At 39.0% G+C, this 15381-nt stretch overlaps 1 protein-coding gene and 1 non-coding gene across 4 annotated transcripts in view; both read left to right on the forward strand.

Annotated features, from left to right (window-relative positions):
- The window catches only part of BICC1 (BicC family RNA binding protein 1), a 359182-nt gene that overhangs the window by 230613 nt on the left and 113188 nt on the right, over positions 1 to 15381 (forward strand). The gene's annotated exons all lie outside the window — the stretch shown is intronic.
- TRNAG-CCC (transfer RNA glycine (anticodon CCC)) lies at positions 3424 to 3495 on the forward strand. The gene has a single exon. It is a non-coding gene; the product is annotated as a tRNA-Gly (tRNA).

The raw sequence follows: 15381 nt of genomic DNA on the forward strand, positions 1-15381 counted from the left end.
AGCCCTGGGATGAGGCCCTCAGCAAATGGTAGCGACTGTTACTGGGACCGATCTCAGTCGTGACTATCTGAGACCCCATGGACTGTAGCCCTGCACGCTCCTCTTGTCTGTGGGATTTCCCAGACAAGAATACTGGATGGGGTAGCCATTCCCTTCTCCAGGGGATCTTCCTTACCCAGGGATCAAACCTATGTCTCCTGCATTGTAGGTGGATTCTTTACCATCGGAACCACCTGGGAAACCCATTATTATGACTAGTGCCTGGAAGTGGTGTATGTTTTTATTTCCCAATTTCAAAGTTAATTTTTGAAATGAAAGTTTATTTCCCCATTGAATTCTAAAAGTTTTACACATGTATGAAAAAAAGACTGTTACAATTTAGAAATTATATTTTGGAAACTTAGGAGAGCCTTAAAATTTTTTGGCTGTTCCCTGAAACTCCTTTGACATTTAAAAGTTGTCAAGACACCAGCAGGTATTTCAAAATGAGATCAGGCCTGATTCATTTGAAAAAGATGGTTTCTGAATTTATTAGATTATGTCGAGGCCCTTTGTTCCCAGTATTTCTCTTGGATCTTCTGTATATGTAATCAAGAAAAAGTATGGAGTGCCTAGGATTTTGGTGGAAAAAACTAATTAGGAATTAATAATTTTAAGATCACTATTTATGTCTTTCGCTTTTGTTCTTGAGTTTAAATAGCTCGTCAGGACAGAGTTGAGAACAAAGTGCCATGGGAGTCCACAGAAGGAGTGAGTAACTCATTCTGGAAGACCTCATAGAAGAAGTGACATTTGGGTTGGCTTTGAAGGATGAATTGTTTGCCAGATGGAGATTGGGATGGGTGTGGGTGGTTTTCACAGACCAAGGGAGTGATACGTGAAAAGGCAGAGCCCTGAAAGCACACGCATTTCATTAACAGTTAAAAAAAAAAATTAGCTGCTGGGACCATAGGACACGACAATATGAAAGCCGCTTCCAGGCCTGTGCAAGAGAGGCCAATGGGGAGTGGTGTGTCAAGATATTGGAAAAGGATTGGGGCCAAACCCAGGAGGGTGTGCATCCTAAGGAGTGTGTTCTTTACCTGAAAGGCAGTTGCTCACACCTGTGTTTTAGAGAGGTTTCTGGGTTGACCCAGGAGGTGAGAGAATGGCTGAGATCTTGGAAGGTGTTGACCATAGTCTAGATGGGAGATGAGATGTGGTGACCGAAGTTGGAACAAAAGAAGTTAAGAGTGGGATCCTTAGGTAATAGAATTGATTTGCAGAAGGAGAAAGAATTTTAATTAATGTGTATGGGATATGTATATTACATGAGCTTTAATCACATATTGAAACCTTTTTCTTAAAGCACAGACACAGAGGAGTTTTATTCTCTAAGGTATATAGAGTTCCTTACACAATAGGGAATGTTTTCTTTTTCTGGCCTCTGACTCATTAAAAGAAGATCCATCCTGCTTGCATCTGTGTTGCTGCAAATGGCATCATCCCATTCTTTTTTATGACTGAGTATTATTCCATTGTATACATGTACCATGTCTTCTTTATCATTTATCTGTCACTGGACCTTTAGGTGGTTTTCATGTTTTAGCTGTTGTGAATAGTGCTGCTTGGGAGGGAAGGACTGGGAGTTTGGGATTAGCGGATGCAAACTATCATATATAGATAAGATGGATAGACAACAGGGCCCTACTCTATGGCACAGGGAACGATACCCAATCTCCTGTGAGAAACCATAATGGAAAAGAGTATGAAAAAAGAATGTCTGTATGTGTGTAACTGAGTTACATTGTTGTACAGAAGTGATTGGGTATATTATACTTCAGTCATGTGCACATGCGTGTGCACACGCACATACACATGTGCATGCACACACACACACACACACGAAAACCTGTCCTGTTTAGTTCCAGAAACTGCCTTGAGCAATATTCTGGACCCAAAGTGAAAGGCTAACGGGGAGAGGGTGGGCACACACCAGGGAGCCCCCAGTTACCCTAGGAACTGGTGGGACAGGTAGGAGGCAGTACAGAGTGAAACCCCAAAAGACACCTATGTTTCCACACACACAGCCATGAAATAGGTTAGTATTTCACAACTAATTTTTTTTTTAAGAAGAAGAAATGTCAGGATATTCCTTAAAAATAAGCCAAGTAAGTTTGGGAAAGAGTAATTAAACCAAATGAAATAGTTTTTGTTGTCATTCTTCTATTTCCCGTCACCTTGAATCTGATAGCATGTTTTGTGAATTCCAAGAGAACAATAATAGGATAATAGAAATCTATCTCAAAACCTATTTATTTATTTTTAAAAAAATCTTACATGACTCATAGTCTCACTGAGAGTTAATAAGATTAAATGTGTTTTCCAAGGGTTTTATAGTTAATAAGAGGCCCTGATATTTAAATCCATGATGTTTGTTTTACAGATATTGTTTCCATATTGAAATTGTTGAATTTAGGATTTGAGGCTGAGAAGCAAGTCAGCGCTGACTCAGTGGCTTCTGACCATTGGTTTGAGTGACCACAGTTACTGGCACTTTTAACTGGAACAGGAAATATGAGTGAAGGAGTAGTTTTGTTTTTGTTTTGTATGTGTGGGAATGGAATGGATCATCATTTAAGCTTTGGACTTGTTACATTTGAAGTAGTTGGTGGAGATGTCTGGTAAGCAGTTGTAATACAAGAAAAATGAAAGACATATTTTTGGACTTCACAGAACTGTAAATTTCTGTTAGAAAATGAGCCATTAAAGTTTGGATATTCAATTTTATTCTGGCCTTAAATAAAAATTTCGAAGTTAATGTCCCAAGTGGCCAAGGTAGTCACTTTGAAAACTGCTATTTTTTTTTTCTTTCTAGATGCAATATTACTTCATGGCCAAGTACCATACTTCACTTTGTTTATGTATTTTGTCAGAAAGCTCTCTGGAAAAAAATTCAGGAGAAAAATATCTTTAATCATTATCTTTACTTTATGTTTTTTTTAAAAATCATTATCTTTAGAGAGAATTGTGGTATATCTAGCTTCTATGGAGTGCTTTAAAGATTTTCTGATTCCAGTGAATGTCACCACATGCATAAATTATATCTCAGTTGTGTTTTCAAGAGTTGTTGCCATGAGGTTACCTGTATGATTTTTTAAAAAAATTTCTGTCTCGTACAACTCTGGCATGACCTGCTTAAAGGTATTAGTAGATGCTGTTTGTTATCAATATTCCTTAATCTTCTATGGTCCTTTCTATAGTTGTTGTCCAATTAACTGGAGAACTAGCTATTAGATCACAAAATATAACCCCCTTCCTAAATGGTCAGTGTCAGGGAGAAGTGAAGTAGACCCATGAATACTCTGGAAGGCAAAAAGTTAATATCAAATAAGCAATATAAATAAGATAGTTACATCAATTCAGAAGGCACTTTTGGGGATTTTCCTGGTGGTCCAGTGGTTAAGATTCTGCACTCCCAATGCAGGGGCCTAGGTTCAATCCCTGGGCGGGGAACTAGACCTCACATGCTGCAATTACGTGTTCACATGTCACAACTAGAAAAGAGAGAAGAAAAAAAAGACCCCACATACTGCAACTAAAGATCCTGCATGACCCAACATAGATTTTAGATCCTGCGTGCTTACAAGTAATACCCAGTGCCAAAAAATAAATATTGAAAAATACAGGCACTTTTGCTGGGTGGGGGTTGGTCATGGTTTTTCTTTAATTTTTATTGGAGGATAATTGCTTTACAATATTGTGGTTGTTTCTGCCATACTTCGACGTGAGTCAGCCACAGCCACATGTCCCCTCCCTCTTGAATCTCTCACTGCATCCCACCCCTCTAGGCTGTCAAAGAGCGCTGGGTTGAGTTCCCTGTGTCACACAGCAAACTGCCACTGGGAATCTGCTTTGCACGTGACAGTGTACATGTTTTCATGCTACTGTCTTAATTCGTCCCACCCTCTCCTTCCCTTACTGTGTTCACAGTCTGTTCTTCATGTCTGGGACTCCCTTCCTGCCCAGAACACAGGCTCATCAGTGCCATCCTTCTAGATTCCGTACACAAGCATTGATATACAATATTTGTCTTTCTCTTTCTGACTTAGTTCACTCTGTACAATAGGCTCTAGATTCATCTACCTCATTAGACTGATTCAAATGTGTTCTCTTTTATAGCTACAATATTCCATTGTACATATGTACCACAATTTCTGTATCCGTTCATTTGTTGGTTGACATCTATGTTGCTTCCATGTCCTAGCTATTGTGCCGCAGTGAACATGGGTTACATGTGTCTCTTTCAGTTATGGTTTTCTCAGGGTATATGCCCAGTAGTGAACTCGTTGAATCATATGGTAGTTTTATTCCTAGTTTTTAAAGAAATCTCATGCTGTTCTCTGTAGTGGCTTATCAGTTTATATTCCCACTAGCAGTGCAGATGGGTAACCTTTTCTCCACATCCTCTCCAGCATTTATTTTTTGTAGATTTTTTAATGATGGTCATTTTTACCGGTGTGAGGTGATAGCTCATTGTAGTTGTGATTTGCATTTCTCTAATAATGAGTGATGTTGAACATCTTTTCATGTGTTTTTGACCATCTGTCTTCTTTGAAGAAATGTCTGTTTAAGTCTTATGCCCGTTTTTTGATGGGTTGTTTGTTTTTCTGGTATTGAGCTGCATGAGCTGACTGTATATTTTGGAGATCAATCCTTTGTCAGTTGTTTTGTTTGAAATTATTTTCTCCCATTTTGAGGGTTGTCTTTTAATCTTGTTTATCGTTTCCTTTGCTATGTGAAAACTTTTAAGTTTAATTAAGTCCCATTTGTTTATCCCCCCCCCCCCAAATAAACCTCTTTTTTAGGAGGTGGATCAAAGAGGATCTTGCTGTGATGTATGTCAGAGTGTACTGCCTATGTTTTCCTCTAAGAGCTTTATCATTTCTGGTCTTACATTTATATCTTTTATCCATTTTGGATTTATTTTTGTGTATGGTGTCAGAAAGTGTTCTAGTTTTATTCTTTTACATGTAGCTGTCCAGTTTTCCCAGCACTATTTATTAAAGAGGCTGTCTTTTCTCTATTGTATATTCTCCCCTCCTTTTTAAAGGTAAGGTGCCCATAGGTGCATGGGTTTTTCTCTGGGCTTTCAGTCTTGTTCCATTGTTCTGTATTTCTGTTTTTGTGCCAGTGTCATGCTGTCTTAATGACTATAGCTTTGTAGTATAGTCTGAAGTTAGGAAGATTGATCCATCTAGCTCCATTCCTTCTCAAAATTGCTTTGGCTATTTGAGGTGTTTTGTATTTCCATACAAATTGTGACATTTTTTTGTTATAGTTCTTTGAAAAATAGCATTGGTAGTGTGATAGGGATTGCATTGAATCTGTAGATTACTTTGGGTAGTATAATCATTTTCACAATATTCTTCCAATCCAAGAACGTGATATATCTCTCCATCTGTTTGTGTCATCTTTGATTTCTTTCATCAGTGTCTTTATATTTTCTGCATACAGGGATTTTGTCCCTTTAGGTAGGTTTATCCCTAGGTATTTTATTCTTTTTGTTGCAATGATGAATTGGATTGTTTCCTTAACTTTCTGAGTTTTAATCATTAATGTATAGGAATGCAAGGGATTTCTGTGTGTTGGTCATGGTTTTATAGATCATTTTACTCCCTGTAGGACAAAGGCTCAGAGAGTGTTCAGGTGGTGGGTATAGCGAGGGACAGTCAGAAGGACACACAGCATGTGTATGGAATGACAAGCAGGCAGATTTGGCTGGAATGCAGAGTTCATGGAATAGTGTAGTTAGAGACAGGCTTCACATAAGGTGGCTTGGACTCAAACTGAGGAGGACTTCGTAATATCTGATTTCTTAAGAAAATACAGTCTCCAGTCTATTAATAGGAGCCTGGCTATGATGCTTCTGTGGGCTGGGGTTTGACTACCAGGCCAGCTGACAGCATGGCACATACAGGCATCCAACTAATTGGAAATCAAGGCCTCTCCCCTTTCCCCCACTTGCATTTTCATTTCTCTGATGCCTTTTAATTTGGGGCAAAATTACCTGTTATTTTGATGGTGATTTGTGGGTGAGCTTTAAGGAAAAGATGAAGTTAGCTGGATTTCTTTTAAAATACCAATAGAAATAAAAAAGGAGACAGCGTCAGTGAAAATACATGCCAAACTTCTCAGCTGTAGTCTTATCATGCTAGCTTTAGTGCAGGCTCACAATGTGTGTGTGTGTGTGTGTGTGTGTGTGTGTGTGTACTTCAGTTGCCATGACGAACTGCTAGGCAGCAATATCCCCCCACTTGGTATGCTCTAGCATCAGAATTTTTCATGGAAAGGAAATTTAAGACTTTTCAAAGAGTGAAGTCAGTACTTTTTTTTTTAAGCAGATGGATTGTACATTTTTAAAAAATTGGTCACTACAGTTTTGATTTCCAAGTTGTAAGTAAAGCCAGACTTGAAGGCAATGTTCCAGGGGGTTTGAAATTCTGGCATTTAAATGATTTCTCCTAGATGGTCCCCATGACAACAAAACTCCATGCAGGTATTGAGTATCATCTTTGCTATAAAATATTCATACCACAAAAATGCCTTTGATTCTCAATCCTGCCTAATAAACTAAGGCAGGAGAATTTAGCTAGTTCAAGGTGTTATGTGGGAAAATATTTCAAAATCTTTTTTGTTAAGAGCTTAATAAAATTACAATTATAAGCAATCTGTTAAAAAATTGAATGATGTTAAATTTATGTTTTGTCCACTTAAAAGCAAATAAATACTATTTCAGTTGCCAGTTGGGAAGAATACTGTTTTATGATTGAAAATTTTAAATTTCTTAAGCATAGCAGAAAATGGATGTTTTAATAATGGTGATTTTGTAGTGTAATAAATAATCTCTCAGTGTTCTGGCATATACCTTCTCCCCCTAAATTTTCTGCCAAAGATAAATTTAATTTTCAAGTTAATACCTGATGAAGCTATATATTTATTAAAAGATGTAATTGAATACTAGTTTTAATGTTTATATCAGTAGCCGTTGTGTGCTTTTTGAAGCTTTGTGAAGGATTTTAAACTGTTACTCAGGTATAATGAATGAAGTGCCATTTTTAGGAATAAGTTGTTTATTCATTTACCAGTATCACTTGAATTTTAATAGGATCATTTTTTTCTAAAAGTGACAATTATTCTTCTTGTATTTGTTTATTGTTAAACATTCTATTTATTGACCATTTATGGGAAAGCAATGAAATCTTCAGTTCGCATCTTTATCCTTATCTCGGGTAAGAAACGGTTTGCTAAGGCCCGCTTTGTTAAATCCAGATGTCTCTGCCTGGCACTCATTACAGTGTCCCTTCTGGACCACAGTTCCAGGAGAAGGATGTAGGGAGTCATGGCAGAGACACTGGGAGCTGGAGGACGCTTGAAGGGGAACAGGGGTAACTTCCTAAGAACTGAATCATGGGAAGGAAGTTAATTACGGCAGATGGATGGGATGGATGGTCTGGAAGAACTGAGAAAGCTGGACTCATCTTGCGGAGAAGGCAGTGACAACCCACTCCAGTACTCTTGCCTGGAAAGTTCCACGGGTGGAGGAGCCTGGTAGGCTGCAGTCCATGGGGTCGCTAAGAGTCGGACACGACTGAAGTGACTTAGCAGCAGCAGCAGCAGCAGCAGGACTCATCTTGAGAGATCTTACAAGGGTGTTCTTGTTTGGTCTCTTTCCACAGATTCAGTCAGGCCTTAAATTAGATTTTCTTATCTCCTGTTATGACCCTGATATATCCACATTCTTGATTGTTGTAACAACTCACTTCACTTCTTTGATGACCACATTGATGACTCTGGGCTTCCCGTGACTCTTCATCATAAAACTTTAAATTTTCGCCACGGGATATGCTTGTCCATGAGATGTTCCCTGCAGCATCATATCTTTCACAGAGTTAACTATTGGCTGGCAGTGTGGTTGCTAGAGCCTGATTATCTGGGCTGGAATTCTGGCCCTGCCACTTACTGGCTCTGTGACCCTGGGAAGGTCATTAACTTCTCTTGTCTCAGCATCTTCCTCTGTGAAATGGAAACAATAATGGTACCTGGTTCATACAATTATGTAAGAATTGATATATTAGGGACATCCCTGGTGGTCCAGTGGTTAAGACTCTGCCCTTCTTCTGTAGGGGATGCGAGTTCGATCCCTGGTTGGGGAACTAAGATCCCATATGCCTCAATATGTGGTCAAAAAAAATTGTTATATCATAATTGTCTAATATGCTAGTTTTCTACTGCTGCTGTATCATGTCACCACAAACCAAGTGGCATAAAATAACACAAATTTTGTCATCTTATGGTTTTATAGTCACAATTCCCCCGTGGGCCTCACTGGGCTAAAATCAAGGTGTTGGTTGATTGGCAGGACTGCATTCCCTTGTGGAGTCTTTAGAGTAGAACTCATTTTCTTGCCTTTTCTGGTTCCAAAAGGCCACCTATGTTTTTTGACTCATAACCCCGCTCATCCACTCTTATAGCTTTTTTTTTCCGCTGTAGTCAACATCTCCCTCTGACTCTCCCCTTCTGCTTCCCTCTTAAGGACCTGTGGTTGTATTGAGCCCATTTAGATAATCCAAGATAATCTCCTTATTTAAAAATATTTTTTATTATTTATTTAATTAGCTGCTCTGAGTCTTAATTATGGCCTGTGAGATCTTTAGTTGCAGAATGTGAACTCTCAGTTGCATCTAAGATCTACTTCCCTGACCAGGGACCAAACCCAGGCCCCCTACATTGGGGAGTTGTAGCCACTGGACCACTAGGGAAGTCCTGATCTCCCTGTTTCTAAAATCCGGTTAGTAACAACCTTGTTTCCGTCTTCAACCTTAAGTATCCTTTGCCATGTAACCTAATGTCTTCACAGGATCCAGGGAGTTAGGAGATGGAAGGAAACCTTTAGTATGGAGTGGATGATAATTCTGTCCCTTTTCCCTTTTCACCTCATGTTATCCTAGTGTTTGAGTAGATGTTTATATTTTTCCACAGTTCTTTTCTATTTTGGGGCAGATATGTTACACCAGGCAGAAGAGAGGGGCCAAAGAAAGAAAAGTGGGAAGGATTATGTGACGATGCTATTGTTTTGCATCTACATGGACTAGAGCTAATTCCTTTGTCATATGTTTATAACTATCCGAATTGACCTTCCCCTTTGGTTAGTGCCTCTGAAAGGTTTGCTGACAGCAGTGAAGAAGGCAACATTTAATTCATTTATCCACGAGAGGTTGTTTTCCTACTGAAACGTATTCTTTTTTTGCTTATATCCATAAACTATGACCTAATTACATCAAATATTATGATTTAGAGTGGGCAGAGACTCAAAACAATGAAATAAAATGGATCAACATTTGTGAGGTGGCTCAGAGTTTATAAATGTTTTCATAAAAATTATTTTATGAACCCTGTCAGCATTTTGAGAACTAAAACACCTCAAATCTATTAGACAACAAAGTCATCTCTAGAGATCTGCCTGCCTTTTGCTTCTGCCAAAGAGGACAGGGTAAGAAAAGTACCTACCTTCTTCCTTTAAAAAATTTTTTTTGGAGTGTAGTTGCTTTGCAGTGCTGTGTTAGTTTCTGCTGTACAGCAAAGTGAGTCAGCTGTGTGCGTACATACATCTGCTCTTTTTTGGATTTCCTTCCCATCGAGGTCACTGCAGACCTGTGGAGTACAGTTCCCTGTGCTATACAGTGGGTTCTCATTAGTTACTAATTTTATACATAGTACCAATAGTGTATCTATGTCAATCCCAATCCTGCCTTCTTCCTTAATTAAAATTTGGAGGAAGGATTAGTGGGAAGAGGAAAAAATGAATGAGTAGGTAAGTTCCCATTTCAATAGCCCAGGAAACCAGAGGAGACATTGTACCTGTGTTTATATGTCAGTCTGGTTCTGTTTGATCCTTGATATAACTCAGTTTGCAGGGGAGAGATGGGGGAGAGAGGCATTCTTTTCCTTTCTTAAAAAGTCCAGGAATATATTAAGCCATTGTTCTCTAGTACAGTGTACACTGACCAGCACACTCAGTGATTATATTTCATAAAAAGGGGATGGAGGGGAAAGTGTTCACAGAACTCACCAAAGAAAAAAAGTCAGCTGATATGACAACAACAGTGAAATAATTCATTCTCTCTTCGAAAAGTGAATGCCAATAACAATAGCCATGATTGTTGCAATAGAATAATGCTTCAGAGGGTGACTTTCAGCTCTTGGCTCTCTCCTTTCCCTCCATGTCCAAAGGTCATTCTCCCCAGCAGCTTAACCATGTGATTTATCCTTGCTCATGTCAGCTGCTGAGGTTTGCAGGACCACACAGTATGGCTGGTGGGCCGGGTCTGTCTTCCTTTGGCTGTAATTACAAAGGAAGCACTCTATATTTTTTAAAGAGAAATACAAAGTGATATATTTCTTATTAAAGCCTTTTGGGATACTGTGGAGAAGATTAACCTTATAGCTTTGGGGTGCCAGAGTGAATTGTATTTAATAAAGTAATGCTCATTATCCTACTTCCTTGGCCCTGAAACTTACAAGGTCGGGGAAGTAAAGGAAGCAGGCTTTCTTTAATGTCCATCTTGGTTATACCTCTGTTTTAAAAATATTAAAATATACTGGAATGAACTTTATTTTAACCGGCCTCTAAGTAAATAAATAATTGACGTAAGTGTCTACAACTTACCCTGATTTTTTATGAGGATATAGATTTTAAGTAATAAGCATTAATGTGCTCTTTTTAAAAATAGGTATTAGAGAGCTGTTTATAGCCTTTTATTTGTATCTGTTAACTTAGTCTTTAAAATATAACAGTAATAATAGTTGTTAGCTCTGTTGCTTTGATCAGCGATCAGCAAACTACATGGCACAGACCACATCTGCCCTGCTGCCTCCTTTTGTCAGTAAAGTTTTATTGGGATGCAGCCACATCCATCATTTGGAAATTGTCTGTGGTTACTTTCTGCTTCAGAGGCATAGCTGCTGCTGCTGCTAAGTTGCTTTAGTCGTGTCCGACTCTGTGCGACCCTATAGACGACAGTCCACCAGGCTCCTCTGTTCTGGGATTTTCCAGGCAAGAATACTGGAGTGGGATGCCATTTCCTTCTCCAGTGCATGCATGCATGCATGCTAAGTCGTTTCAGTTGTGTCTAACTCTGAGAGGCATAGCTGAGTAGTTTATTTCAACTAGATGTTATGCCCTGCAAAGCCAAGATGTTTACTGTCTTGCCCTTTACAGAAAAAATAGTGTCAACTGTTAGACAGGTATGGTATATTATACCTTCTAGGTGATATGGGTTCAAGAATCATTGAAGGCTGAGTCTATAACTTAATATGTAGTTGGAGAAACAAGATCCCCAAATTTAAGTGATAGTACAAGTAAAATTGAAGTTCATTTATTTGTTGATTCAAATTGAGTGCTTTTTGAGTGCCACCTCAGAGCTGGGCATTGTTCTAAAGTAAAAGAAGGAGAAATAATTAAAGAAGATAAAGCATCCTCTTGGATCTTACGGCCTATTAGAGCAGACAGATAATAAACAAACAAACATATTGTCTAACGCCTGGTGTGTACTATATTTTTATGTATATTGTGGTCACACTAATGGTGGCTTTTGTCATTAGCAATAAATTGGTTGATTTCCCAAAATATCTAAATCCCCAATGAGGTTTAGATTTTTAGAAAAAAGGGGGGGATGGAGAATGAAATATTTCAAACCAGTAATTTTTTCTCTGAGCTTTTTATACATGGTTCAAAATTGCATAAGGATATAACATGGCAAATAAACTATACACGTTTTGGTATGGTAGAAGAGAATTTGATTAGACAACAGGAAACCTGTGTTTTAGTCCCTGTTTAGTGTCTTTTTGGGCTTCCGAGGTGGCTCAGTATGTACGAAGTCTGCTGCGGTGTGGGGGACATGGGTTCAATCCCTGGGTCAGGAAGATCCCCTGGGGAAAGAAATGGCAGTGCACTCCAGTACCCTTGCCTGGGAATCCCATAGCCAGAGGAGCCTGGTGGCTACAGTCCATGGGGTCACAAAGAGACATGACTGAGTGACTAACACTTTCACCTGCTCATCTCTTTTTGGCTGAATGGCCTTTAAAAATTCCCTGTAACATGTAGTGGATTGTACTCTATCAGTGCTTCCCAAAGTTGAGTATCAGAATCATCTGGAGGGTTTGTTAAAGCACAGATTGCTGTCCCATCCCCTGAGTTTCTGATTCAGTGGGTCTGGGGTGGGGCCTGAGAATTTCCATTTCTCTCAAGGTTCCAGGTGAGGCCAGCTCTGCTGTTGGCCTGGTAACCACACTGAGAGAAACCACCACCCTCCATGATCATGGGAGCCCTTCCAATTCCTCCAGTATTTTTAAATTCCCTAAAAAAGCTTTATAGCTCTTTGAACTAGACTAAGAGATCCCACTAACAGTTTGACCATGGAAACTACTTAATATTCAGGACTGTTTTCTGCGGAATAACTTCCAAAGAAGTGAGAATTCTAAAACGCTTTCTTACAGTCCCATAGATTTATGTTCATTAATAAATTTTATATTATTTCTTTAGGAAAATTGATTAACACTCAAGGGTGGAGGCTATGACTGTTCATGATTTTCTCTTTGTATCCCAAGTCCACAGTATGTGGTAGGTACCCAGTACTAATATGTTGAATTGTCATAAGTTTAGGAAAGGACAGAATATTTCTTAAGGCCATCTTCCTGAGTTGCTGCTGGTTTTCTGTAAAATATCATTTAGAATTAAGGAGAATTAATTCCACTGGATGCCAAAAATCTTAACTGTTCATAGCATGTATTCTGTGTCTGCAAACTGTACTGTTGTTATTTCTATAGAAATTCCCTAAAAACCTTCATTGATATTGTCTGTCTCCTTTCTTGAGTATGAGTATACACAGAAAACAGGCAAATACAAAAACCATAATAAAAGTTCACCACATTTTCTGTTACCTATAATAAAATTTACTTAATTCAGTGTAATTTAAGACATTTTGTTTTAAGATTTGGCTTTTGCAGAGCATCCCCCAAAGCCATAATGTGAGTAGAGTGGGTTTTTTTTTTTTTAAAGGATGTATTAATTCAGCCTATGTTTAGAAGATATCTACTCTGGGCCTACAAAGGTAAAATTTCTACCTTAAGGGACTTTCAGACCTTTAGTTGGATAAGGCAGAGATTGCAAATTTGAATTCTACGGAGCTAAGCACATAATACTCAAAAGTTTGGGGTTTTGTGAGTATTTTTTTAATGTTCACGCAAGTGAAAAGTAAACGAAACTGAAACATGATGTGGATTGACAAAGCCTAGTTCACCAGCTGAGTTCAGTGTGAGGAAAGATCCCGTGGAGGAGGGCATGGCAACCCACTCCAGTATTGCTGCCTGGAGAATCCCATGAGCAGAGGAGCCTGGCAGGCTATGGTCCCTGGGCTAACAAAAGAATCAGACACGATTGAGTGCGCACATACACACACGCGTAGTGCATGAGAAAATAGCGGGAGGGAACACGAGGGAATCCTTTGGGAAGCAGATGAAGCAGGTGTTCAGTACATCATGAACAGTTCATTCCTAATAGCACGACAGTAAGCATAGTGCTACAGAGAGAGAAACTGGGGAATGTATTTAAGATTCTGTTGTGTGCATTCCTGATGGCCAGGGGGAAAGCTTTATACTCTGTTAGACAACTTGAATCACTAGTCACAGACAAGTACTGCTTATCTGGATTGTATTTATGTCCTGGGTTACTGACCGTGTAATGTCATTGAATGTTAGAAACACATCCAGCACTCAGGAAGAAAAAAATACTACTGTTTAAACCAGGACACATACTTTCTTGTCATTTGGAATTATTATTTTAAACTTATATAGCTCTTTCAGAAGTGTTTTGTCACAGGATTTATGAAAATATGGACCTTTGTTTCTCAGTTTGCACAATGGAATTATACCATCCATGATCACTACAGGACCAAGAGCTATTTAGCCTGTCATTTAAAAAAAATATTTTATTGAAGTATAGTTGATTTACAATGTTGTCTTAATTTGTACTGTACAACAAAGTGATTTGATTATATATATATATATTCTTTTGCATTATGGTTTATCACAGGACATTGAACATAGTTTGCTGTGCTATACAGTAAGACCTTATTGTTTTTTGTTGAAGGTGAAAGTGTTAGTTGCTCAGTAGTGTCTGACTCTTGTGACCCTATGGACTGTAGCCCACCAGGTTTCTCTGTCCATGGATTTCTCCCAGCAAGAATACTGGAGAGGGTTGCCATTCTCTTCTCCAGGGGATATTCCCAACCCAAGGATCAAACCCAGGTCTCCTGCATTGCAGGCAGATTCTTTCCCATCTGAGCCACCAGGGAAGCCTTGTTATTTATCCATAATATATATAATAGTTTAGTTTACATTTGCTAATCCCAAATTCCCAGTCCTCCCCCCCCAACTCCTTTTCCCCTTTGTCAACCACAGGTCTGTTCTCTGTATCTGTGAGTCTGTTTCTGTTTCATAGATATGTTCATTTGTGTTGTATTTTAGATTCCACATATAGGTGGTATTTTTATCTAACTTACTTTGCTTAGTATGATGATCTTTAGGTCCATCCGTGTTACTGCAAATGACACTGTTTCATTCTTTGTTATGGTTAACATTTTGTTGTGTGTATATAAACCATATTTTCTTTTTCCATTCATTTGTTTATGGACATTTAGGTTGTTTTCCCTGTCTTGGATATTGTAAATAGTGCTGCACTGAACATAAGGGAGCATGTATCCTTTCAAATTCTACTTTCATCCAGATATATAACCAGAAATGTGATTGTGGGATCATAATGGCAACTCTCTTTTTAGTTTTTTGAGGGATCTCCATATTGTTTGTCATAGTGACTGCTCCAGCTTACATTCCCACCAGCAGTGTACGAGGGTCCCACTTTCCCCATGCCCTCTTCAGCATTTATTGGGTGGTGCTTCATTGTCGTTTTTCAGTCGGTTCAGTTCAGTTGCTCAGTCATGTCTGATCTTTGTGACCCCATGGACTGCAGCACCATAGGCTTCCCTGTCCATCACCAACTTCCAGAGCTTGCTCAAACTCATGTCCATCGAGTCAGTGATGCCATCCAACCAGCTCATCTTCTGTCGTCCCCTTCTCCTCCTGCCTTCAATCCCTCCCAGCATCAGGGTCTTTTCCAATGAGTCAGTTCTTCACATCAGGTAGTCAGAGTATTGGAGTTTCAGCTTCAACATCAGTCCTTCCAATGAATATTCAGGACTGATTTCCTTTAGGATGGACTGGTTGGATCTCCTTGCAGTCCAAGGGACTCTCAAGAGTCTTCTCCAACACCACAGTTCAAAAGCA

This window comes from Odocoileus virginianus, chromosome 7 (assembly GCF_023699985.2).
Source record: "Odocoileus virginianus isolate 20LAN1187 ecotype Illinois chromosome 7, Ovbor_1.2, whole genome shotgun sequence".
Lineage (NCBI taxonomy): Eukaryota > Metazoa > Chordata > Mammalia > Artiodactyla > Cervidae > Odocoileus > Odocoileus virginianus.